The sequence below is a fragment of the Lissotriton helveticus genome, chromosome 3_2, assembly GCF_964261635.1.
Source record: "Lissotriton helveticus chromosome 3_2, aLisHel1.1, whole genome shotgun sequence".
Classification (NCBI taxonomy): Eukaryota; Metazoa; Chordata; class Amphibia; order Caudata; family Salamandridae; genus Lissotriton; species Lissotriton helveticus.
Window position 1 is genome coordinate 158367760 of NC_136062.1, and position 17628 is coordinate 158385387.

Below are 17628 nucleotides of genomic sequence, written 5' to 3' on the forward strand. Positions count from 1 at the left end.
AGTGACAATGCCCTGGGAAAGTGAGCTGTTAAGAAAGGTAAGGGGAGATGAGGGGCAAACAGAATAGATCTGTTTCAGAATGTGAGCAGGGCAGGGATCCAGAGGGGAGCCAGACTTAACCAGGGGAAAAAGGGACAGGAAAGAGTCAGCTGTGAGAAGAGGGATAGAATCCAGACGCGCAGCGATTGGGGGACAGTAAGGACTAATGAAGGAGGGGGACGGGAAGGGAATATTGGCTCTGATCGCGCTGATTTTATCAAAGAAAAAAGATTTAAGGGAATCGCAAAGGAGCTGTGAGGGAGAGGGTTTGAGTGAGGCCCTATCAGAATATGCTAGATCTTGAACAATGGCAAAGATTTCTCTGGGCCGATTTTCGGCGATCTGAATTTTAGACGAGAAATAGGCCTTCTTTGTTGCCAGAATGGATCTCTTATATAGGGCCAAAAGGGTGATATAATGATTTCTTGAGATTGTTGGTGTAAGCCTCTGCCTACTATTGTTAGTAGATTGTTTTTTACACAAATCCCTTTCGGCAGTTGCGTGGAAATGCTCATGTACCACCCATGTGACTCCCCCTAAAGCAAAGTAATGCTGGGGGAGTTACCATGGGTGGTACATGAGCATGGGGAGAGGAGTTGGCCTAACGGCTAGGGCGCTCGACCTCGGACCGGGGGATCTGGGTTCGAGTCTCGGTAACGACGCCAAAACCTCCTGTGATTCTGGGCAAATCACTTAATCTCCCCGTGCCTAAAAAATGAAAGTGTGTCCTCATGTAACGTAACTGGAAAAATATGTAAAAGCGCTCTGATACCTGATTCGGTTCGGGTCTAGTTCGCGCTATATAAAACTCTGCAAAAAAAAAAAATGCAAAGCTACAAAACAAGTTTTGCACTAGAATGTACATTTCGAATACACATTTTGCACCAGTTTGCATCACTTTTATGAAGTTCAACCCATTATAAATTGTTAGTATAACTGCTCCTGAGTTTGGTTAAATAATTGATGGGAGTGCTATCAGAAAGGCAGTGGCAAAGCAAGGGCGCCATTAACGTAAACACAGTCACAATCGAATACAGTGGGCCCACAATACCCCAGTGCTTCCGTACCTGCTGCACTATTTATAGATATGTTCCTGATTCCACGTACCTTAACACCCCCTACACCTGCATCTTCCCTGATAATCTTCAACCACTTTTTCTCTTGGTTTTCCTCAATGTTATCATGTCTTCCACATTTCACTCTTCCCCACTCCCTTCTATCTGTCCACTTCACTCCTCTCTCCATTCTCCACTGGTGTTTCTGTTACCAAAAATATGTCTCTCTAGCCTTCCCCTTCTCCATTCTTGTCTCTTTGAAGCCCCATCTTCTACTCCATATACAATTTCCCTTACTTTTCTGCATTATACTCGTATGTCTACAATCTTCCTTGCATTTTGTTGTGCTACTCTCCTCTCACTTGCTCTCTATCTCTGCACTCTACCTATCTTTCCTCTCTCTCCCAGTAGCTGTATATCTTTTATTGCATATCTATTTACAAGGACGGACTGGGAACCCAAAGGAGCACTGGCAATTCAGTCAGACTGGCCATGAGCCCCGTAGGAGGGGTAGCAAGCATGACGCGCTACTGCTTAACAAAACCTCCCCCCAGCACCGTTGCTTTTGTTAATGGAGGTCGATATTGCATCACTATAAAACCGACCCCCAGGACCAAAAGCACCCCCCACCTCTCCAAACCTGACCCCACTGCTGCAAAACCGACCTCCACCCTTCCAACCTCCCAGATAAACCCCGGATGCCTGCTATGGCTAGTTCGGCCCTGTCTCCTCACTCCCCCTTCTTGCTTTCTTACTTTCTTTCTATATATCAAATATCCACCATTGATCCCTACCACACTTTCTCCTGTATCGCTCTACAGTTCTCAGTATTCCTAGTATTGTCCCTTCTATTTGTCTATTCTGTTGTTTCACTCCATTCTTAACCCTGCTGTTGATCATGTTACCACCCAAACTTTCTCTCCCTTACCTTCTCACCCTTTACAATTACCTCATATATTTCTATGCCCTCCTATATTTTCCCTACTCCCTGTATCTCTCCATCATCCAATTTGTTCTCTCATGTGTCTCTCCTTTCTTCTTCTTACCTATGCTCTATTCCACTATTTCTCAAAACGTAAGTCACAACCCACTATAACTGATTTTAGGTGGATCAGAAAAGCAATAATTACAGATGCCTTTCTATTCTGCATTTATCTTGTCACATATGCTGAGCTTCGAAGACGGAGGTCAAGTGTCAAGCTGTGAATTCTGAAAAATTTCTGCTTTTTTTTAACATAGAACTTGGTGTTCACCTCTCACTTTGTTGTCAGAGAAAGAAAAGTAAAGTGATTTATGTGACAATCTTGCTGGGGTACAGGGAGAGTGAAAGGAAGGGCTGTAGAATGTAAATGTATTTGTTATACACAGCAAAGCTGAATAAACGCAAATGGTCTGTACTTAGCATTTAGGCAAGAAAAATGAGCACATTTTCTGTAATGCTGGAGTGTGATGGAAACAACATTTTAATGGGACCAAAACAGATCAACATATTTTACTTGGTAATGCACAAATGAGAAATATTCACTCAAACCCGTTTCACCCATCATTTGTGTGCAATATAGTTTTATCAGTAAAGCTGTATGTCTATGCACATTTAGAGGCCGTTTATGATTGCCATGGCGGCGGTGGTCCTGCACCCCTAATTGTGATGTGACAAACACTGCGGTGGTCGCATCTGGCAATTTAATATTGCGTCAGTGCTGCTGGCTGCAGCACCCGCCGCAATGGTAAATGGCCATGTTGTGCATTTCCCTGCACAATGTGACAAGTACCGCGCAGTGCCTATGATGGAGCAAGGTTTTACACGTAAAGTGACTTGCTCGTACTCAACCCTTTCGATAATAATATTAATGTACTAACTAACATGTTTTGTCTTATTAATATTGCATTACACGACATATTAGATATCTAAGGGAAGCTTGTCAATGTGCTTTTACTAACTATAATTTGCTTGCACTAAAATGGCTCCTGCTACACAGGATTTTCTACTGCGCATGCGTCTGTCATGCCCACGTGACATGCTTGGTGGGAAAACTTTTGCTTCTGCGCAATAGATGGCTCTTATGTGTCCTTATGTGGAAGAAGCTTGCATCGCTGCTTTGCTAAGCTGTTTGTTTTTGCTTAATATCTGCACAATAGTTAAAATAAAATAATGGGAATAGAGTAGAAAGAAATGGTATACAGTGTGTTCATTTATTCTGTGTCTCTAAAACTGTTCTTTTCTATTTTTACATGATAAACTGAATGGGCCTTAACGCTTTGCTGAACTCCATCTTTGGAGAGACTGCGCCTTTGTGACAAATGTCCTGAAGCCACAGAAGCTGTAGCCTTGAATCATGGCCAAGACGGACATGGAAGGCAGAGAAGAATTAACTTCTTGCCTTTACAGAGTAAGCTGAATTGATAAAATTGTTTAATAAAATAAAACATTTGATACATTTCATTACCGGGAGGAATAAAAAGAACATGGGTTGATAAAGTTATGGGAGGAAATGTCATGAATACATGATTGACAAGTTGCCTCTAGAAAAATATGGTGTGATGACTACTCCTCGTTCCTTGTCCAATAAAATTGTGGGATTCACACATTTGCAACATTTGGGGGCGGTACACTGACCTAAAAAATAGTTTAACTAGGGTAGGCTTAGCTAGTTAGATTGTCTGACTTGTCCGAATAGCTGACCTGTCACTGACCCAACGCACTCAATAGGTGATCGGGAGCAGAGTTGCTGGCGGAGCATTCTGTCAGAAGATTCGATAACCCAATCGGGGTTCTGGCGAGGAGATCGATGACCCAATCCGGGTTTGACTGTTAGATGCAGAGAGGGTTTACAACGCTGGCGTTTTGAACTTTAACTGTGGTGCTAGTCTTAGCCTGTGGTGGTCCTATCCTGATCAAATTTGGTCCGTACCCTGTCCTGATTCTGGCTTGCACCTGTTCTTTTCTGCTGGCACCTGAACTTTGGGATTCTATTTCTTTGACTCAGCCTATGACCAGGGTTGGTCATCACACCGAAATAGATAACTATTAAGTGTGGGTTTGTCATTGTACTGTTTTCCCTTTTCTCTACCCACCCTCTGTTCAAATGCTTAATGACATTGTCTCTCCAAATCATTCTGAAATATTTATGTTTTAAAATCTGCATTAGTCTAAACAGAATAAGAAATTAATTTGAGTTTCATGTTTTATGACTTATTAAAAAAGATTTACTTAGATAAAGATTTTAAACATTTCCCGAGTTTGTGGTTATTTATAAAATGCTAAATGTTATTATTGCTACCTATTTTCTCTCTAACTCTCTTGATACTTTAGGACTTTAGGTATCGGTGACGTGGATTGGTAAGATAACGGGTATTAAATCCAAATGGTAAAAACCCCAATTGATTGAGAGTAGGTTTACCTGTTTAATGTATACATAGATATTTGGGCCAAGATGAGTATGTTGAGCAGGTGAGCCTGCGCTCTATCAGTTATTTTGGTAGCAGGGGCAAGGTTAGGGATTAGTGTAGATAGGTAGATAGTAAAAATTGATTATTGATTGATTATTAGTTATTTATTTTATTGATTTTATGCATTAAAAAAAACTGTTCGTACCTGTTTTTATGTTTTGTCTGGAATCCACGGAGGCAGAATAACAGGTGGTAAATGGAAAACATTCTGTAGTGAGGTCACTTGTCTGTGGAAGTAAGTGCATGGTTAGGTAAAACCGGAAGCACTGTTTTAGGGATTTTTTTCTGTATAAATGTGTGAATAAATGATAGCAAAGAGTTTGCTAGTAAAACTTTGGTGTGATATCACCTAGAAAGGGTCACACTGGAGGAGTAGCAGGTTCTTCTAAGCTTGATTGACAGCAAAGGGGTTCGTTGATGAAAGTTTGGCCTTGCATAACCTAGAAAGTCTAAGCCTGAGGGAATAACAGGTTCTCCGATGCTTGTGTGAAAGGTAGACGGAAGGGATCTACTTGTAGTGTATGACGAGTGAACGGAAGGGATTTACTCGCAGTGAATATAAATTATTCTTTTCTTTCTAAATAGTTACTCGGACACAGTGGCAAATGTTTTTACGTTGTTAATTAATGAAAATGAGCATTTAAAATAAATCTCTCGTATTACCTTGCAAAGGAGGGAGTCAGTTGCGGAGCTGTGCTGACGTCACTCAGAGCCGGGCTGGTATTGGTTAGTACAGCGGGTGTGTAGCTGAGGTAATTTTTTAAAGGAGGGGTGAGTACCGAAGCGCAAGAACTTGTCTCACGAGAAAAAGCAGCGCAACCATTGGTTGAAAATATTTTGGATTCTAATTGTTGATTGGTCAGTGAAAATAAGAAACGTTTTGGTATTGGAGGTTTTTTGTAAACAAAACTGAGTGTCATCACGAAGTAAAGCGGCATAAAATATATGTGGCATTTAGATCCAGAATTCATAGGAAATAGACCAGATAGAAAATATCTAGGTTTTGCTAAAGAACAGATGATAAGAGGGAGACCTTATATCATGTACGGAGACAAAAGAAAAATGTCATTTGTCAAGAAAGTTAAACATTTCTTTAAAAAGGATAAACCAATTAAAACCAGAGAAGGGAGTATTATTCCACCACCGAATACTCCCGCATCATACATGATGGTTGAAAGAGGCTACCATACTTGCATATGGCTAGAAAACTGGATAGAATATACAAAAGATGATGGAATTTTGGCATTTCCAGAAAATGGTACCTTTTTTTTTTATATTTCTTTTTATTGAAAATATAAAAACAGCAAGGTAAAGAATATATTACACAAAGTGTCAATTCAAATGGGGAAGGAGGAGTCAATACAAATGAAATCAGCAATCCATATACGGAAGGGGAAGAGGGGGAGGACAAAGGGAATATCAATACACATACAAATAGGCAGTCAGAATGCATGGTCAGGGGGAAGGTGGGACATCAGTATTATCTGCGATAGGCGGTGCACAAATATCTCCACGGTAGGTATTCCAGGGTCCCCATATTCTACACCACTTCCGCACCGACCCCGGGCCAAATACACAGTTTTTCTCGGAACATGCACCAGTCCATATTTTCCTTCCATAATGCAACTGTAGGTGGCTTTTGGGATCCCCACAATTGAGCTATATCGTGCTTGGCGATCATGGCCCCCAGGGTCGCCCATTGTGTCTGGGCTACGTTATAATCCGTGGGTTCCCAAACATTCAATAGACATCGCCTAGCTTCTGGTAAGAGGGCAACCCCTGTTACTTCCTTCATTACATCATGTACCCCACTCCAGTAGGCGGCAACCTCACGACATTCCCAGATAATATGAAGAAGTGTCCCTATCTGGCCGCATCCTCGCTTGCACAAACCCTCCTCAGAAAAGCCCATGTGTACCAATCGGGGGCCCGTAACATATACCCTGTGAAGAATCTTAAGTTGAACCAGTCTGAGTCGAGCTGGTATTGCAACCCCCTTGGGAGAGGAGATCGCAGATTGCCAGTCCTCGTCATCCAGTTCAAGGCCGTCACGGGTCCACAAGTCACGAAGATGCAAAAGGAGATCCGACCTATCATTTATTATTTTTTATAGACTAAGGAGATAGTACTATCGGGCACATGACCGTCTAACAATCGATCTTCGAGCGGGGACGACTCCGGATATACCTCCCCCACTGGGAAAACCGACCTCAAAACATGGCGAACTTGAACATAACGGAAGTACTCTGAATCAGCTAGTTCATACTCCTTCTTTAGCGTTTCAAACGATTTAATCTGGCCCTTTACCCAGAGGTCTCCCACCTTACTGATACCAATGAGATCCCTTTTATCAAATCCCTTGATCTTCCACAGTTTACCCAGTTTATCAGAGCCAAAGAGCGGGGTTGCCCGAGTCAAGCGGTCTTTCCACCCCATCGAACTAGTTGCATCCTGCCACAGACGCACTGCCGTCCTGGTAGGTCCCGACAAGTCCTTAATCCCTGATCTAGAATATAGTGCCCTGTAATAGTTACCCCAGGTAACAGCCATCTATCCATTGCAAAGGCGGGGTTCAATTCGGGACCATACGTACCATGATTGATGGCTCCAAATTGAGATGCCCAATAGTAACGTTTTATATCAGGGAGAGCGATCCCCCGTCATACCATGGGAGCGTCAGTTTAGCAAGTGCAATACGAGGTCTACCATCCCAAATCAACTTCCTTTGAAGACCCTCGACTGCACGGAAATAGCTAGCCGGAACTACATCAAGAGTGTTTTGGAGTGCATAGAGAAAACGAGGCAGAGACATCATTTTAAAGAGAGCCGCACGACCCAACGGTGAAAGCGGAAGCTTACGCCAACATGCGACATCTTGTTTCAATCTAGACAAGGGAGGGAGGAGGTTATGCTCATACCGAGTCGTGGGGTCCAATGAAATGTAGATACCGAGGTATTTAAACCCTGTGTGCGCTATCTGGATGGGACAATTATTTGGGAGAAGAGGGACATCACCTGAAAGTACGTAAAGATAGGATTTGGTCCAAATAATGATTAGACCTGAGTTTCTGCCGAATGAATTCAAAACATCGCACAATACTATCAGGAATTTCCGGGGCGAAGTCAAATACAATAAGATATCATCTGCATAAAGCGAGATGCGATCTTCAAACTCCGGGGCCCACCGAATACCCTTCATCGAGGGCTCCCACCCGATCCACGCGGCGAGGGGTTTGAGTGCTAGAGCGAACACGAGCGGTGACAGAGGACAACCCTGATGAGTTCCCCTCCCAAGACCAAACGGAGCCAAACCCAAACTTAGCCAACGCGGCCCATAAATACGGCCATTCCACAGTATCGAAAGCCATCGTGGCATCCAACGACGCCAAGATGGCAGGCTCATGCAGCGTCGCAGCTCTCGTGAGAACACCGTGCAGTCGCCTAAGATTCAGAGCAGTATTTCTATGCGGGATAAAACCGGATTGATCCTGATGTATCAACTCGCTAATTACCGTGATCAGTCGGTTAGCCAACACTTTCGCAAGGATCTTAGGTTCCGCATTTAAAAGGGATATAGGTCGATACGATGCACACTTATCTCTCGGCTTCCCTTCCTTATGGATCACCACAATAGTCGCTAAACGCTGATCACGGGGGAAGAGAGCCACATTCCCGAGACTCCAGAAACATATCCCGGAGATAGGGAGCCATCTTGTCAGGGCGCAACTTGTAAAGTTCAATAGGAAGGCCATTGGGACCCATTGCTTTCCTCGAACGCAAGGAACGAATCGCAAGCGCCACTTCATCAGGTGTTATAGCGGCGTCCATTTGGTCTCTATCAATGTCAGAGAGACGCGGTAAAGCAATATCTCGCAACAATAGATGTGAGTCCTCCTCCGGTCTTTCAGACACAGAGGAGTACACCGATTTGAAGTGATCTGCAAAACACTGAACTATCTCCTTAGGGTCAGAGATCCGAACACCAGCATCTGCCTCAATCACAGGCACCACCTGATTAGCTCGATCTTTCTTATCCAGCCACGCAATCAATTTACCAGCTTTGTCTCCCACATCATACAGACGTCCCTGCTGCTCCCTACTCATGGCCTTAGCCGTGTCGGTAACCAATGTCCTGTACTCAAGTTGTTTTAGTCGCAAAACATGGGTCTTAGCATGGGTGACCCCCCGCTCTAAGGTCAAGCTCCATGTCCGCGATCTCTGTTTCAAGCCTAACCACCTCCTCATCTCTCCGTTTCTTAGCACCCGCTATCAACGACAGGGCCTGACCCCTAAGGACGGTCTTGAAAGCCTCCCAAAGCGATACCGCTGATGAAACAGAACCCTTGTTTTCCAAAAAATACAGTTCAAGAGATTTTACCAGGGCAGCGCGAGTTGTGGGGTTTCGGAAATACCAAGGATTAATCGGGGCAACCCGTCCCTCGGACCCGGAATCTAAAGCTATCCGCAGCCATAGTGGAGAATGATCCGAAATTCCCCGAGCTAAATGCTTGACCTCAGTGACAGAAAGAACCTGCGCAGCCGGTACCAAAACATAGTTGATCCTGGAGAGGCTACCGTGAGCGCCCGAATGAAACGTATACTGCCGTTAAGTAGGATGTAACAACCTACAACAATCTACCAGACTCAAAGTGTCAAGGAATCCATGGAGCCAGTTCTGTTATCCCTTTAGATCTCGGGCGGGTGTCGATCAACCACACCGGAAACTACTGCGTTAAAATCACCACCCAGAAGCAGTGACCCCTCAGGGAGAGCCAGAACGATCCGCCCCAAGTGCGCGAAAGTAGTTGATTGCAGGCCAGGGGGGACATATACCGAGACCAGAGAGAGGGTGCAGCCCTCCCATCTTCCCGTAAGAGCGATGTAGCGCCCTCTATCATCGAGAACAATGGAGTCAATCTCCAGTGGGAGAGAATTCTTTATGAGTATTCCAACCCCTCTAGAGCCGGAGGAAAACCCAGCATGTACAACCAGATGATACCCCCTCCTATTCATAGCATGACAAGTATTACCAATCAAGTGCTTCTCTTGAAGAAGGACCACATCAGGGGAGAGACGTTTCAACAATTGCAACACCACCCCACGTTTTATCCTATCCCCCAGCCCATTCGCATTCCAACTCATTAGTTTCAGCCCTCTACCCCCCATCCCGAAGAAGAAAGAAAATCCAACCCCAGTAAGAACTCAACACCTCGATGAAACGATTTAAGGATATGGTACCTTGCAAGAAAACATACACACACCCCAACAGAACCTCCCATCCCCCACCAACATCCCGTTACAAAGCCCCCCACCCTGCACCCCTGCGTTAGACTAAAAAGCCACCCAAACTTGCAGTGTGCCTGTCGCCCCCACATTTAACTAAACTACAAAAAGACACTCAGAGGAGGAAAAAAGACCCACCAATAGCCCCGCAACCCCCCAAATGTACATTAAATCACATGTCAGGATTATCGAACCACAGTCCAAGGTCCACGAAAATACCCCAGGAACCAAGCAACCGGCGACTATTCTTGTTCCGCCTGTCCGCCCTCTGCTCCGCCAGATCGCTCCTCCGATGGATGTTGACTAGGTAGAGTGTCCAGCCATTTGGCCACCACCTCTGGTCGATCAAAAAAATAAGTTCGCTCAGCATGTTCAATCCTCAACTTGGCCGGGAAAAGCATGGCATATTTGAGTCCCATATCACGCAGTCTTCTTTTCACCCCCAGGAAACCGAGTCCCTTCTTCTGGACAGATTGGGTGAATTCCGGGTAGAAGCTGATATTTGTGTTTTCGAACTTTGTAGGTCCACCCATCCGTGAGGCCTGAAGGATAGCGTCTCTATCACGAAAATTAAAAATTCTCGCAATGATTGGCCACGGTGGGGCACCCAGTTTCGGTTTGCCGCCAGGAACTCTGTGAGCCCGTTCAACCGTAAAGAACTTACTCAATCCTTTAGGTGCGAGGTGTCCAACAATAAGGTTCTCAACAAAGAGGTCAGCTGCAGGATCCCCTGCCTTCTCCGGGACACCAATAATACGAACATTGTTCCACCCGGCCCTTCCTTCATAATCCTCCAGACGACGTGTGAGGAGATCACTGGAGGTCTTTAAGTGACGGACCTCCGTCTGTAGGTCAGCGACATCACCCGTCAGACTAGAAGCCTTGATATCCAGTGATTTGACCTTCTCATTAGTTTTTGCCAGGTCCGTGCGGATCAGGTTGCCATCTATCGCCACAGTATCGAGCTTATGGGCGAGAGACTCCATTTGTTGCCCTAATGAGGATTTAATCCCGTCAATAGCGGCCATGACATCTTGCAGGGTCTGTTCATTGGCCGAAGTTGGTGGATCTCTAGTGTCCTCCTGCGACCTACCAGATCCGCCGGAAAATCCCTTAGCTTGGGCATATCGATCCATGATATTAGTCTGGGTATAGCCACCCTGCCGAGTGGTCTTAAGTTTCTGCTTTTCGCCCTCTGGTTTCCCCGTCATTGCGGGAGATAGGTTAACTTGAATGGGAGAGATGAGTCAGGAAGATGCCGGCCCCTGGTCCAAAAATGGTACCTTTAATGGTAGAGTTTTGTACAATTTAAGAGCACGTATGAATGAATTAGATCCAAGACCTAGGTTAACCCAATATGAGGCATTGGAGGAATGGGAAACAGAAGCCTTTGAGCGAGACAGATCCAGAAGTGATAAAAGTATTAGTACATTTTATCCTAAATTTACTAAAGAGACAAGAGATAAGCAGATGAAACAATGGAGACAGTCCATGCTGGTGGAAAGATTATATCCTGTCCGAGCATTAGAAGAACAAACAGGGAGTAAAAGTACTGAGAAAACTAAAAGTTTAATGACAAGTGCTGATCCAGAAGATGATTACTTGGAGGATTTATTAATGAAAAATCTGCCACCTTATAATGAGGAGCAGAATCAGACAAATGCTAGTGCTCCATTTTTAAAGCCACCTCTAGTACCACAATTGTTGCATGAGGCATCATTAGAAAAAGTGCTGCAGAAAAAGGAACGAGAAGCAATAATTAAGCAAAGGAAGGAGTTACTTCAGAAAATTACACAGTTAAATATTAGTCCTGAAGCCTTGACAATTCCAGTGACTATAGGTCCAGTTGTTCCTTTATATGGAGAAAAACAGACCAGTCCCAGTTCCAGACCTCCTGTTTTAACTACACCTGTGGTGCAGCCAAGGAAAGAAACATTAATAGTGGCTGACCAAGCAAGTGAATGTGGGTCAGAAATTTCTTTGATGGATCTACCTATAAGAGAACCAGTAATTAGCTCAGCTAGAAAAACTACACCTGTAAAAACAGGAGAAGTGCAAATAGAAAACTCTTCAGGTAAAAGAAGTGCAACTGTAGTTACTCCAGAAGAAATTGAAAGATGGTCCAGAGAAATAGAAAACCCAAAATCACAGTCAAAGACAATAAGCGTTGAATTAGAAGAAATGATTCCTGGAAATGTGGGATTAGATCGATTGAATGTATTAAATAAAGATGATTTGTTGTTTATATGTTGAAGTATCACCCGAAATACAAAAACATTTCATGAAAAATTGACGAGTTGAGCAGGTGAAATGGAGATTGACATTGGTAAATCAAAAGTGTTACTCAAACCATATCGAGCTGAATTTTCTGACACAGATTTAGAAAATATGAATGTGTCAGGTCGCAAATTACAGATTAAAGAACTGTTATCATTGTTGCAAAAATTGGGTGACATAGATAGATGGAAAGCTAGATGGTTAAAGAAAATGGAAGAAGCACAAGAGAAAAACACTGTATCAGAATATATGTTGAAAGAAACAGAAAAAGTAGAAAGGTTGTGTTCAATGAGAGAAGTAACAGGTGGAGGTTATGTGCATGTTCCATGGTCCCAACAAGATATATGTCATTTACAAATAAAATTCCAAAACTCAGAGAAAAACCTGTAGATTGGTACAGAAAGTACGAGAGATTTGTAAAGGTTTAAAAAGTGTTATTAAAAGATCTAGATGGATTATTTGACAATGTTGTTCCTGTTGATTTATGGACAGAGGGCCACATGCATCAAGCTTTTTTGCATTCGCAAACGGCGAAAAATTTGGCCGTTTGCGAATGCAAAAACCTTTTTTGGGATGCATCATTTTTTTTTCATTCTTCGCAATTTAAGAAATCGCAATTTTTTGCGATTTCTCAAATTGCGATAGCATTTAAGAAATCGCAAATTTTGCGATTTCTTAAATGCTATGCATGATTTTTTTTAATTTGCGAATTCGCAATTAGGAAGGGGAAAATTACCATGAAGTAAACCTTCATGGTAATTTGCAAAAAGTTTCAAAAAAGCAAAAAAATGCATTTTTGAAACAAATATTTTACACACACACATGCCCTTGGGACATGTGTGTGAGTAAAATATACTTACGTGACATTTCAGGGGTGCAGGGGGGTGTCCTTTGGACCCCCCCTGCACCCTTGAAATTGCATTTTCATTTTGCGATTCCTTAATTGCAAATTCGCAAAATGAGAATGCCTTCCCATTGATTCCTATGGGCCTCTAGGCCCATAGGAATCAATGTAAGGCGATTCCTTATTTACGATTCGCAATTAAGGAATCGCAAATAAGGAAAATTAAGAAATCGCAAAAACGTTTGCGAATTCTTAATGCATAGGAATTTGCGATTCCTAAATTGCGATTCCCTAATTTTCGCAATTTAGGAATCGCAAATTCCTACAATGATGCATGTGGCTAAGAATGTCAAATTGCAGTAAACTGGCCAAATGATGAGTATCCTAGAGACGCGAAAACAGGAGCACCATTGGAGGAGGTGATGAGGAAGTATAATCAAGTTATACTGTATTTGAAAGGGAAAGTACCTCCAAAAGAAACAGATTGAACTAGAATAGACAGAACTACACAGAATAAAGCTGAATCTGTGCAAGCATATTGTGAACATCTTTTACAAGTTTTTAACAGTATAGTGGTTTAGAAAACATTGACACCAAAGATATGACGCATTTTATCTACCGGTTTGTGTCTGGATTAAGACCAGAAATTTCACAATGGATTAAGGATAATACCAAACCTGTAGATGAAATACTGAAATATGTAAAATATTGTGAAGATGAATTGGATAATAAAGGAAAGAATTTAGAAGAAAAAGTAATGTGGGCACAGGTAAAATTAGCAGAGCAACAAGAACTTCAATTGAAAAACATTCAGACCCATGGAGATGGAAATGGTAATAAACCTAGAGCTAAATTTAATTGAGAAGAGGCTAAGAAAAAATGTCCTTGTCATGGGTGCGGCAAGTTGGGGCATTGGAAGAACGAGTGTAAGGCTGTGTTAAATAATAATAATAATTTGAATCCACAGATGCAGAATGAGGTATCGAAAAAGCAGCAAAAACAGGTAATACAAAATCAGTTACCATTGGCGCCTATGCCAAACCCTGAGTGTCAACCAGCATACAGTATAGATACCACAATTTGGGAAGGAAGTAGTAAAAGGGACACAGTGACACCCGAATTTCTTTCGAGCGACTCATACTTTGATGAAGATAGTTTCTGACGGTGCCTGAGGGGGGAGGACGAGGAGTGCGTACTTGGCGCATCCTTGCAGGTAGATCAGTCAGGTCCATACAATGAGGGAAAAGTTGAAGGAAATTATGTTACTTTTTTGTTGGATACTGGTGCAACCCGTTCTACTGTGAGAACAGCAGACGTTCCAAACCAACCCCTCGCGGGAGAAGCGATCCAAGTAGTGGGCGTTTCTAATAAACAAATTAGTACCCCAGTTACAGAACCGATGGAAGTCAAAATAGGCAATCTTAAAGAAATACACAAATTTGTTGTATGTGACTCCAGTCCTGTAAATCTATTAGGCAGGGATTTGTTGTGCAAAATGAATTGCACTATCTTTTGTACACCAAATGGTGCTGAAATTCAAACTCCAGATGAAGATGGAATTTATGAAATTATGCTAGCAAAACAAGAAACAGAAAAACAAAAGTTTACCATAGAAGACTTGCCAAAAGAATTACAACATACAGTAGATCCTAAAGTGTGGGATTTCACAGGAAAAGATGTAGGATTAATGGCAAATGTTGACACAGTAAAAGTGACAGTAAAAGAAGGTGCAGTTTATCCAAATATTCAACAGTATAAAATGAGCCCAGAAACAAAAGCAGGAGTCGCACTAGAAATAAAAAGTCTAGTGGAATCAGTTATTTTGCAGGAAATAATGAGCAGTCCATGTAATTTACCCATAATTGGCATCAAGAAATCAAGCGGAAAATACAGGGTCGTACAGGACCTCTGCAAAATTAATAAAACTGTCGTTGTGCCAAGCCCTGCTGTGATTTTATATCAAATACCACGGGCAGCAGGCTGGTTCACCGTAATTGACCTTTGCTACGCATTTTTTTCAATACCACTGCACCCGGATAGTAAGTATCTTTTCTCATTCAAATTCGATGACCATATCTATGTTTGGAATCGCGTCCCTCAGGGGTACACAGAAAGTCCATCGATCTTTAATCAGATGTTGAAAAAGTGTCTTGAATCTTTGATATTGCCCGGACAATCAGTCCTGGTGCAGTATATAGATGACTTATTGGTGGCATCTAAGAATCCAAAAAACTGTGTTACTGATACAATTGCTTTGCTGAATCATTTAGGAAAAGGTAGACACAAAGTATCACCTGACACATTGCAGTATTGTACTAAATCAGTGAAATATCTGGGGCACCAGATAGAGAGAGGAGTCAGGAGGTTATGAACATGCATGAATCTGTTTAGGAGCCCCACTACACTATCCTCGTTAGGGTGCTTGGGCTCAGGGTGGCAATTTTACAGGACCGAGGGTAGTGCTTAATTTATACCCGGTAGTTTCTGCCGCTCAGCACGGCACTTGCTTATGAACACTGGCGCTTATGGCACCTACCACATGATGGAACTGTTTGTGTCATTTAAAGATAAGCAGAACAACAGATGTTTATTAATTCAATATAGCCTTAGAGCCTGACCTAGCCAGGCTCTTCCAACCATTAAAGGCCTGCCTCAGCTTTAAGGGCCCGAGCCGAAGGCAAGGGTCTTTAACAAGGGAGCGGGCATTTAATGGTCGGTAGAGCCTGCTAAGGAGAGTTCTTAGGCTATTAGAACATTCCGTCCCCTAGAGGACAGAATGTTCTAATTAGTCAAAACAAAGGCCTCTGTAGCCTGAGGAGGTTTAAATCCCCTCGTGCTCCGAAAGGCCTCTGTTCACAGCAGCAGCTGTGAAAGTATAACAACATTGAAATGTTGTTCTGCGGGCTTCTACTGGCCTGTAGAAGCTCAGAGCACTCCATTGTATTCAAAATATTGTATTGAAACATTTCCAGTGTTCTAATATACATTAAAACAACTAATACCGGCTCCCAAGCCAGTCTTAGAGCTGTGGGGGTCTTTTATATTCTGAATTTTCACACTTTTAGCAGTATGGGGTTTAGCAGTTGTGTAGGCACTATAATTGGCAGCGCTACCAGTCGCAATGGATGGTGCAAGCTGGAGTGGCCTCCTGACGAGAGCCCTGGCACTTATTTGTTTTAGGAGGGTGAATCATACTCCTTGAGAAATTGGAAAGCAACTGTGCATACTGATCTGATGCAGATTCCTGCTCTTCGAGTGACATCTTCTACCCCTACAGCAGATGAAGGTTGATTCCTCAAAGCAATGATATATGGAGCAGCCATGTAAGGTGAAGAACACACTAAGAAATGATGAGAGTAAGAATACAGCAGTGTATCAAACGTGAACCATGATCTACTCGAGCCCGAGGGACCTGGAGAAGCTCCTCCAAGCCACACAGGTAAATACAGTCAAACTGCACGGTGGTGCAATAAATAGGCAGTGTGTCCCCCAGCTTGTTTTCCTCATGTGGTTCATAACGTTCTATGGAGGTGGAAAATTGAAGTGTAAGTAGAGTAGGCCTGCACATGGAGAGTAGTGTTTATCTAGTATCTGAATAACAACTATTTGGCAAGGAGGGAAACATCAGTGACCTTGGCTGAATTCTTTCATACTTAAATGTGCTGAAAGGTGTATTCCCCTCAAAACCTCTTAACAAAGAGCATTGCCATGAGTAACTGGCTAATAACAAGCATCCTACATCCAAATTCAACCTGTACTCCAGAAGCTGATGGTCCCCATGTCATTCATGTCACCTTGCTTCTGGTCCCACTTTCAACAAACGTTTCTCTGTGCACTTGTAAGAAATATTCCTGATTTTTATTATGGGAGATTATGAATCTCCTCATGGGTTCAATAACACACTGCTGAGCAACTTAATAACAAAACAATGCCAACAATTACTTCGTGTTGGTGATAAAGAAATCAAAATATTGCCATTATGATCTGATGTACTTTTAAATTCTCTTTTCTGTGGCAATAATAGGAGTTTTTGGGCTGATCTCTAAGACCCACTCACAACAAAGCTAAGAATCTGTGGGTGTCTAGAATAGGCTTTGTACTGGAAGGGTAGAGTTCCGGTACAAATTGCTATGCTTAGACTAGCTTCAATTTTTCTCACTGAGTATGTATGCTGTGCAATGGAGCATATATGAAAAATTAGAAAAGTTTTGAGACATGAAAACGTTTCTTCTTATTTGCACTGACCTCGAAAATGTGCATTTGTTTGCCACAAAACCCTGTCTACAAAGTACGTGTGGTTGCATGGGAAAGCCCATGTACTATCAATTGGACACCACCTTCATGGAAAGTGATGCAAAGAAGTTCAATGCTCTGCTTTGCATTACATTTAGGGCCATATGTATGAAGGTACCGATTTGCGATTCTGAAATAGCGATTTTTAAAAAATCACTATTTCAGAATCGCAAATTGGTATTTATGTACAAATTCACTTTTTTTAGTGAATTCTTATTATTCCTTAATTGCGATTAGCAAATTGCAAATCGCAATTAAGGAATACTTTCCCATTCATTTCTATGGGCCAGGAGGCCCATAGGAATGAATGGGAAGGTATTCTCAATTTTGCGATTCGCAATTTGAAAATCACAAATTGAGAATCATTTCAAGGGCGTAGGGGTGTCC

At 42.6% G+C, this 17628-nt stretch overlaps 1 protein-coding gene across 1 annotated transcript in view; it reads right to left on the reverse strand.

Moving 5' to 3' along the window:
- Window positions 1-17628, reverse strand: part of LOC144826253 (fibroblast growth factor 4A-like) — a 230550-nt gene that overhangs the window by 149902 nt on the left and 63020 nt on the right. The window lies entirely within an intron of this gene.